The sequence below is a fragment of the Schistocerca nitens genome, chromosome 5, assembly GCF_023898315.1.
Source record: "Schistocerca nitens isolate TAMUIC-IGC-003100 chromosome 5, iqSchNite1.1, whole genome shotgun sequence".
In the NCBI taxonomy this organism is placed as follows: Eukaryota; Metazoa; Arthropoda; class Insecta; order Orthoptera; family Acrididae; genus Schistocerca; species Schistocerca nitens.
Window position 1 is genome coordinate 388,021,625 of NC_064618.1, and position 9,954 is coordinate 388,031,578.

Below are 9,954 nucleotides of genomic sequence, written 5' to 3' on the forward strand. Positions count from 1 at the left end.
CGGGTGGAATCATTCCAGATGTGGAACGGGTCTTCCTGGATGACATGAAGAGTAAAGGGTGCAGCCAACTGTCGATGGTTGCTCACGTCGGTACCAATAATGTGTGTCATTTTGTATCAGAAGAGATTATCTTCGGTTTTGAGCGGCTAACAGAAGTGGTAAAGGCTGCCAGTCTTGCTTGCAAGATGAAAGCAGAGCTGGCCATTTGCAGCATAGTCGACAGAACCGATTTCGGACCTCTGGCACAGAGCCGGTCACTCTGAGGGATCTACGCCGAATCGCCCGCCGTAGAGAAGTGGGACAATCTGGACCAACAGTGTCTTGATGAACTTGTGGATAGTATGCTACGACGAATACTGGCATGCATCAATGCAAGAGGACGTGCTACTGGATATTAGAGGTACCGGTGTTTACAGCAATCTGGACCACCACCTCTGAATGTCTCGCTGTACGGTGGTACAACAAGCAATGTGTGGTTTTCATGACGTTTATGTTGATCTCTATTCCAATTTTCTGTACAGGTTCTGCAGCTTTCGGAACCAAGGTGATGTAAAACATTTTTTGATGTGTGCAGTTTCTAAAACGAAACTTTGTCTCGAAACCTGCCAGAAAATCCAAAGTCATTCTAGTCGTATGCGAAGTATGTAAGCGGCAACAGACACTCAACGCCTTCTGTGCGCGACAGCAATGTAGATAGTGTGGTGTCACTGCCAGACACCACACTTGCTAGGTGGTAGCTTAAATCGGCCGCGGGCCATTAGTACATGTCGGACCCGCGTGTCGCCACTGTGTGATCGCAGACCGAGCGCCACCACACGGCAGGTCTCGAGAGACGTACGAGAACTCGCCCCAGTTGTACGACGACGTTGCTAGCGACTATACGGACGAAGCCTTTGCTCTCATTTGCCGAGAGACAGAATAGCCTTCAGCTAAGTTAATGGCTACGACTTAGCAAGGCGCCAATTGTATCAGTGCATGTATCTTACGAGTCTCATTTGTATAGTCAAGAGAGATGTACCAAAGGAAGCATTAAAAGTTAAGTATATACCAAAGATACGTATTTTCTTTATAGCATTCAATACGTATCCTGTTCCAGACTTGACGCCAGTCGGCGTGTGTGTACGCGTGCCTTTCGGCTTCCTCCTCAGTGTGGCGTGACTAGCTTGTTACGCCACAACAGATAGTATCGAAGAGAGTGCTGCCAAAGCAGAGTTACTAAATACAGCCTTCCGAAATGCCTTCACAAAAGAAGATGACGTAAATACTTCATGAATTCGAATCAAGAACAGCTGCCAACACGAGTAACGTAGAAGTAAATATCGTTGGATTTGTGAAGCAACTTAAATCACTTAATAAAAGCAAGTCTTCTGGTCCAGACTGTATACCAATTACGTTTCTTTCAGAGTATGATGATGCATTAGCTCCATACTTATCAATCACATGCAACCGTTCGCTTGACGAAAGATCCGTACCGAAAGACTGGAAAGTTGCACGGGTCACACCAATATTAAAGAAAGGTAGTAGGACTGTTCTACTTAATTACAGGCCCATGCCATTAACGTCGATATGAAGCAGGATTTTGGTACATATATTGTGTTCGAACGTTATGAATTACCTTGAAGAAATCGGGCTATTGACACAGTCAACAGGGGTTCAGAACACATCGTTCTTGTGAAACAAACTGACTCTTTACTCGCATGAAGTGTTGAGTGCTATTGACTAGGGATTTCAGATCGCTTTTGTATTTCTGGATTTCCGAAGGCTTTTGACTCTGTACCACACAAGCGGCTTGTAGTGATTTTGCGTAATTATGGAATATCGTATCAGTTATGTGACTGGATTTCTGATTTCCTATCAAAGAGGTCACAGTTCGTAGTAATCGACGGAAAGTCATCGAGTAAAACAGAAGTGATTTCTGGCGTTCCCCAAGGTAGTGTTATGGGCTCTTTCCTGTTCGTTACCTATGTAAACGATTTGGGAGGCAATCTGAGCAGCCGTCTTAGTTTGTTTTCAGATGACACTGTCGTTTATCCACTAATAAAGTCATCATAAGATCAAAACAAATTGCAAGACTATTTAGAAAAGATATCTGAGTGGTGCGAAAATTGGCAGTTGACCCTAAATAACGAAAAGTGTGAGTTCATCCAAATGAGTGCCAAAAGGAATCCGTTAAACTTCGGTTACACGATAAATCAGTCTAATCTAAAGGCTGTAAATACAACTAAGTACCTAGGAATCACAATTACGAACGACTTAAATTAGAAGGAACGCAGAAAATATTATGGGAAAATGTTATGTTTTGTTTGCAGGACACTGAGAAAATGTAACAGACCTACTAAGGAGACTGCCTACACTCCGCTTGTCCATCCCATTTTAGTACATTGCTGTGCGGTGTGGGATCCTTCCCTGATAGGACTGACGGACTACATCGAACAAGAAGAGCAGCATGTTTTCTATTATTGCGAATAATGGGAGAAGATGTCACTGAAATGATACAGGATTTGGGCTTGACAACATTAAAAGTTGGTCGTTTTTCGTTGAGACGAAATCTTCTCACAAAATTCCAATCACCAACTTTCTCCTCCAAATGCAAAAATATTTTGTTGACACCGATCTGCATAGGGAGAACGATCAGCACGATAAAATAAGGGAAATGAGATCTCGTACGGAAAGATATAGGTGTTCGTTCTTACCGCGCGCTATACGAGATTGGAATAACAGAGAATTGTGAAGGTCTGTCGATGAACCATCTGCCAGGCTCTTAAATGTGATTTGCATAATATCCATGTACATGTAGATGTAGAAGGTGTATCTGTGACACATGGGCCGCGCAGGATTAGCCGAGCGGTCTTAGGCGCAGCAGTCATGGACTGTGCGGCTGGTCACGGCGGAGGCTCGAGTCCTCCCTTGGGCATGGGTGTGTGTGTTTGTCCTTAGGATAATTTAGATTAAGTAAAACTTCCTGGCAGATTAAAACTGTGTGCCCGACCGAGACTCGAACTCGGGACCTTTGCCTTTCGCGGGCAAGTGCTCTACCATCTGAGCTACCGAAGCACGACTCACGCCCGGTCCTCACAGCTTTACGTCTGCCAGTATCTCGTCTCCTACCTTCCAAACTTTACAGAAGCTCTCCTGCGAACCATGCAGAACTAGCACTCCTGAAAGAAAGGATATTGTGGAGACATGGCTTAGCCACAGCCTGGGGGATGTTTCCAGAATGAATTCTGGAAACATCCCCCAGGCTGTGGCTAAGCCATGTCTCCACAATATCCTTTCTTTCAGGAGTGCTAGTTCTGCATGGTTCGCAGGAGAGCTTCTGTAAAGTTTGGAAGGTAGGAGACGAGATACTGGCAGACGTAAAGCTGTGAGGACCGGGCGTGAGTCGTGCTTCGGTAGCTCAGATGGTAGAGCACTTGCCCGCGAAAGGCAAAGGTCCCGAGTTCGAGTCTCGGTCGGGCACACAGTTTTAATCTGCCAGGAAGTTTCATATCAGCGCACACTCCGCTGCAGAGTGAAAATCTCATTTTAGATTAAGTAGTTTGTAAGCTTAGTGACTGATGACCTTAGCAGTTAAGTCCCGTAAGATTTCACGCACATTTGAACATTTGTGACACATGCTTTCATTCACACGATCCACAGACCCTGGTCTATGCTAGATAATTTCTGCTGCTGCCAGAATTCGTGCACGTAGATCTGCTTCCGACTGTACAGGACTCTCATACACAAAACTCTTCATATTGTTTCTGTTGTTGACTACTGTAGACAATGCCGCGAATACTAATGAAGGTTTATTTGAAAAGAAGTAGTAAAACAATTAATTTTACAGAGGATTTCGCTGTTTGCCGGCAAGTGTTGATGTTTGTCATTCACCTTCCTGTCGGCCGCTTTACCGACCGTAGCTGGCACCGAACTAACTCTCTGGACTCAGTTGACGATTAATTAAGATAGCAGATAGGACAGCAGAAAGAAGATGTAAACGAGAGTAAATTCATCTGTTCCGGTGTAAACTGTTGTATTGTTCCTCCAATAATGTATAATGAATTGGAGCGGTAGCGCGATACACGAGTATAAACGTAAATTTATGAAACCCAGGGCGAGTGTGCGCTATCTTGCGGTATTGTAGGATAAATAAAATTAGGAGCTAGAAAGTTCGCCAGCCTCCAAAAGCCCATTGTCCGCTGGTTAGGCAAGCCAAAAGTGATCTCAGATCGTCGGGGAAAAATAGTCCGATAGTTATTAATTAAAGATTGTTTATGACGACTATTCTAATAACAACTTAGTCACCCCGAGATGCATGTAAAACGAAAGGTGATTGAGCCGTTCTGCACCTCGTGTTGGTGCTTTGTAGGTTTCCGCCCTCATTTCGAGGCCAGACCGTATAGTTTGGTTGGTATGGTTACGGTTGTTTCTCTTCATCTCTTTTTGACTGGCGCCACTCCGTTTTGCAAGTGTTGCCTGTCCGCTAGTGGCAGCAGCGGCGGTTATCGATATGTGGTAACTGTTGCCCTATCTTTGGGGCAACGTCGTGGTTCTTCCGGGTCGTGTGAGTCGGCAGTTTGGTTGGGGAATGAGGAGCAGCCAGGTCCGCCCAATGGAGAACACTCCGAGACCGCTGGCGGCACGCGTGGTCTGCCGGATGGAAGGGCTGTGGTCACGAGGGTGCACGACCTCGTCGTAAACCGGATCCTGCAAGCTTTAAGACGAGTGCACTTGAATTCAAGTAGAGAAACCTCCACCATTGTCATATCTCGCGATTTTCCAGTGACTTGGGTCGCGTTGTTGCTCGTAGTGTCGCCAAAGCGAAGAGCAGCGAGTGGAGTGCTTAGGGAAGGCGGATTTGATTAGCTCTCCTCGACTTCTTACTACTATTTACTGCTTTCAGCTTGTTACAATTTGTTAAGTTCAACTAGCGGTATTTTTCCTGCCTAGTGGCCGCCAACCCCGTAGTTACCTGCCCTGGGGGCTGGTGTATGTGACGGCAGTGTACTTTTCCTCGCCTTGCCGCTGCTGTCCGGTAAGGCGTGTAGTTTTGACAGCTTTATTGATTGTAGGCCGGTTGCTGATTTTATCTGCTCTGGTGGTAGTGATTCTTTTCTCGTTCCGGACGCTCTAAACACTGTATTCTGGGGACGCAGTGCAGACCGCCGGTTCCGGCTTTGGCGTATCGTTCCATTGTTGTATTTGGTTTGTCGGACTTCAGGTAGCTTGAGCAAGTTATCATTAGTCATTCGTTGGACTGCCACTAGTCTGAATTACCATCTTGTGAAGTGAATGCAACTGTTGGCTGCATATGTCATCGCTCGCGAAAGTGTTTGTTCCAAGAGGTCGATTCCTGGAGCACCGTCTGTAACTGGTCCTTGCGTGTGATTATTGTATTATTTATTAGATCCTGCAATGCCTACATTAAAGGTTATGATGCCTTCTACTTTGTTTGTGGCTACTTACCTGCAGTATTTTATTATTTGTAAGTTGTAAATTGCAGCCAGTTCTGAAACATTCTTAATTTATTGCCATTCTTAGAGTGTAAGGCCTTCAGCCGTGATCACAGTGGCTTCTTTTTAAAACATTATTTGTTGTATCTGTACTTTAAGTGTAAGGGTTGTCTTACAAGGTTTAGCATCATTTTATTTCACCCGTTTGGTGATCAGTTGCTTGTCTTTTTGAAATTAATATTTACTATTATATTTGCTGTTTTACGGCCGGTTTCTCAATTTTTTAAAATAATTGCCGTTCCTGGCGTGTAAAGCCTTCAGCCGTAGTTGTGGCTATTTGCCTTAAAATTTTAATTTTGTATCGGTGTTTTTTGCAGTAAGCCTTAAAACCTTATTTACTGCCATGTCTGGCGTCTGATACCTTCTGCTGTGTTTATGGCTATTTACCTGAAATATTTTAATATTTGTAAGTTGTAAATTGCAGCGAGTTCTTAGACATTCTTAAATTATTGCCATTCTTGGCATATAAGGCCTTCAGCCGTGATCACAGTGGCTTGTTTTTAAAACATTATCTGTTGTATCTGTATGTTATGGCGATTGCTAAATTGTAACGCCCTGAAAACATTATTATTTTACACAGTTGTTCATTCCTTCATTAATAACGTGTTCATTTTTTATTTATTGTTGCGCCTGGAATTACTGTTTTGAAATAAATGTGTATAACTATAGAAGGCAACCTATAGCAACTGACTACGGCCCCGTCCACAATCGTAACCGAATCCTGCCTTCCTTTGATAACTAGGTTTCAGTTATTTTCTGTATAACCCGAGTCTGATTTTAAAAGTATTGATTTAATTAGTTCACGCTCCCTTTGTCAGTGAGCTACGCCACGCTGCAGCAGAGGCTGCGTGGAAAGTCTGCACTCTGCAATACGACTCTACAAGAAAAAGGCGAGAGAAGCTAAATCTGGTGACAGTGTTGGCCAAAGAGTTGCTTGTTGTGCTGTCTCGATTATCCTTACTTCTCAATAACTCGCCACTAAGTAATTAAAATTGGGGTTGCATGGGCCAGCAGGTGACTGTGCTCCTTGACTGTATCCGCCGACGCCGCGCCCTGGAAACCGGCACGGTGTGCCTACGGACCGGCAAGCGATGGCTGCATTGAGGAATATGACAGACGAGAACTGGTGTTATTACTGTTTATAATGTGTTTCATGTGGTTTTAGTGTATATTAGTGGCGGTTAATGGGGAACAAGTTGTACGGCAACAGCAGTGACAGACTTAGTTCTATTTGAATGTAGGTACAGTTTCTGTTAATAACAGAAGTGGTTACGGTAATGGGAAGCAGTACTGTGCTGGATGGGATAGTTTAAAGAACGTTTTACTGGCAAAATCGCATTAAATAATATTTGTTATTGACGACATATTTTCGCTGGCTCTATTTGCTTCGTTATTGCTCGCGTAACAACTAATATACACTCCTGGAAATGGAAAAAAGAACACATTGACACCGGTGTGTCAGACCCACCATACTTGCTCCGGACACTACGAGAGGGCTGTACAAGCAATGATCACACGCACGGTACAGCGGACACACCAGGAACCGCGGTGTTGGCCGTCGAATGGCGCTAGCTGCGCAGCATTTGTGCACCGCCGCCGTCAGTGTCAGCCAGTTTGCCGTGGCATACGGAGCTCCATCGCAGTCTTTAACACTGGTAGCATGCCGCGACAGCGTGGACGTGAACCGTATGTGCAGTTGACGGACTTTGAGCGAGGACGTATAGTGGGCATGCGGGAGGCCGGGTGGACGTACCGCCGAATTGCTCAACACGTGGGGCGTGAGGTCTCCACAGTACATCGATGTTGTCGCCAGTGGTCGGCGGAAGGTGCACGTGCCCGTCGACTTGGGACCGGACCGCAGCGACGCACGGATGCACGCCAAGACCGTAGGATCCTACGCAGTGCCGTAGGGGACCGCACCGCCACTTCCCAGCAAATTAGGGACACTGTTGCTCCTGGGGTATCGGCGAGGACCATTCGCAACCGTCTCCATGAAGCTGGGCTACGGTCCCGCACACCGTTAGGCCGTCTTCCGCTCACGCCCCAACATCGTGCAGCCCGCCTCCAGTGGTGTCGCGACAGGCGTGAATGGAGGGACGAATGGAGACGTGTCGTCTTCAGCGATGAGAGTCGCTTCTGCCTTGGCGCCAATGATGGTCGTATGCGTGTTTGGCGCCGTGCAGGTGAGCGCCACAATCAGGACTGCATACGACCGAGGCACACAGGGCCAACACCCGGCATCATGGTGTGGGGAGCGATCTCCTACACTGGCCGTACACCACTGGTGATCGTCGAGGGGACACTGAATAGTGCACGGTACATCCAAACCGTCATCGAACCCATCGTTCTACCATTCCTAGACCGGCAAGGGAACTTGCTGTTCCAACAGGACAATGCACGTCCGCATGTATCCCGTGCCACCCAACGTGCTCTAGAAGGTGTAAGTCAACTACCCTGGCCAGAAAGATCTCCGGATCTGTCCCCCATTGAGCATGTTTGGGACTGGATGAAGCGTCGTCTCACGCGGTCTGCACGTCCAGCACGAACGCTGGTCCAACTGAGGCGCCAGGTGGAAATGGCATGGCAAGCCGTTCCACAGGACTACATCCAGCATCTCTACGATCGTCTCCATGGGAGAATAGCTGCCTGCATTGCTGCGAAAGGTGGATATACACTGTACTAGTGCCGACATTGTGCATGCTCTGTTGCCTGTGTCTATGTGCCTGTGGTTCTGTCAGTGTGATCATGTGATGTATCTGACCCCAGGAATGTGTCAATAAAGTTTCCCCTTCCTGGGACAATGAATTCACGGTGTTCTTATTTCAATTTCCAGGAGTGTATGAGATAAAATATGTTGCTACGAAAAGAGCCCTGAAATACTTTTTAGGGATGGTGTGCTGTGACTTTCTTTGGATCATTAATTTTCAACAAAACAAAATATATTATGTTCTTATTATTCTGGATCTGGCTTTCTATTAATGGAACATTGTTTCGTTACTGTAACTCGCATTAAAGTTCAACATATCTCCCTTACTTTACAGTTATTGAAAAGGCTACTGAAAATTATTTCGTTATCAATACTGATGTTACAGTACGCAATGTTTGTTCAACATCAAATTTTGGCAGTGGATTTTTGTTAACAGTAAAACACCAAAAAGTACCACGACTAACACGAGAACATGAGACTATTATCAGAGAAAAAGATGTTTTTACTATAATGTTTGCCAGACCAGAACTACGCACAGCAAGATTTCTTTTATGTTATGAAGGTAAATTATCTTTTTGCACTGTTAATAATATATCATCGGCAACCCGCGTCAACCTGTAAAACACATCATAAAATCTGCTGCTCTACTCTGCAATTCCGAAATCTGAAAGAAATAATTTTAGTTTACTATTACCTGTCCGCTTCTTTGCGGTATAATTGGTTTCATTTAACGCAGTTTGAATGCGCCGCTGCAGCGGCTCGTTTGTTCGTAGCGCAGCTCTGCATCACGAATAATATTTAAATAACTGAAAATGTCTTAATAGGATGGGATGAAATACCAGGCAATCTTACTACAAATCATAATGCAAGTTTTCACTAAGTAACTCTGTTCAAAACATTTAAACAGATTAAATTATTACACACCTTTACAATGAGTACCTAATGGCGTACGTCTCCCAGTCTTGACAAAAGAATGCTACGCAAGCGTACAATATAACGTCACAGGCTCTTCCTACTCACGTAACTCCAAGAAGACGACAGAGAAATTAATGTTCGGTCACTACTGTTTATACTTGTTGTCACATATTCTCATCTTTGTTTGATATTTAATAAGTATCGTCTGTGGCGGTTTCAGTACTCGCCGACGCAGATATTATCTTAAAAAAATCGGTACATAATTCTAAACAAGAACAAAACACGACACATAATACTTTCTCTTTACTACACAAAGTTCACACAATCGTTGTCCACGCAGTTACAATCATCCAGTTCAATTATTCTTTTCTCCTTTTTTTACCCCATATAATATGTGTTTTGCTAGGGGACGTTACACTATATCGACAGTTGAAACGGTCATTTTCTTATCTGGAAAAAATTGCTGGCTACAAATCGTGTTCCATTATGAGTTTATCACTCTTACTACGTCCCCATTATGGCGGAGAAATGCAACGCGTTATACACAGGTTTGTAAAAGTAAAACCGTATAGAGATAAAAAGCATCTTTCTCAGATGAACATGTACACACGTAGCACTCGGCTGCCGCTTGTTAGCTTTTACGGCACCCATTTATACAAATACTTACCTTTACGTGACATGTTGTCTACATCGTGGATGTATCTCAGTCGAAGTATACGATGCAACTAGCAGAGATGTATCCACGATATATACAACGTGTCATGTAAACATAAGCATTTTTGCAATAGTGTATTGTAAGAACTAACGAGCAGTAGTGGAATGCTACATGCTTCAACACGC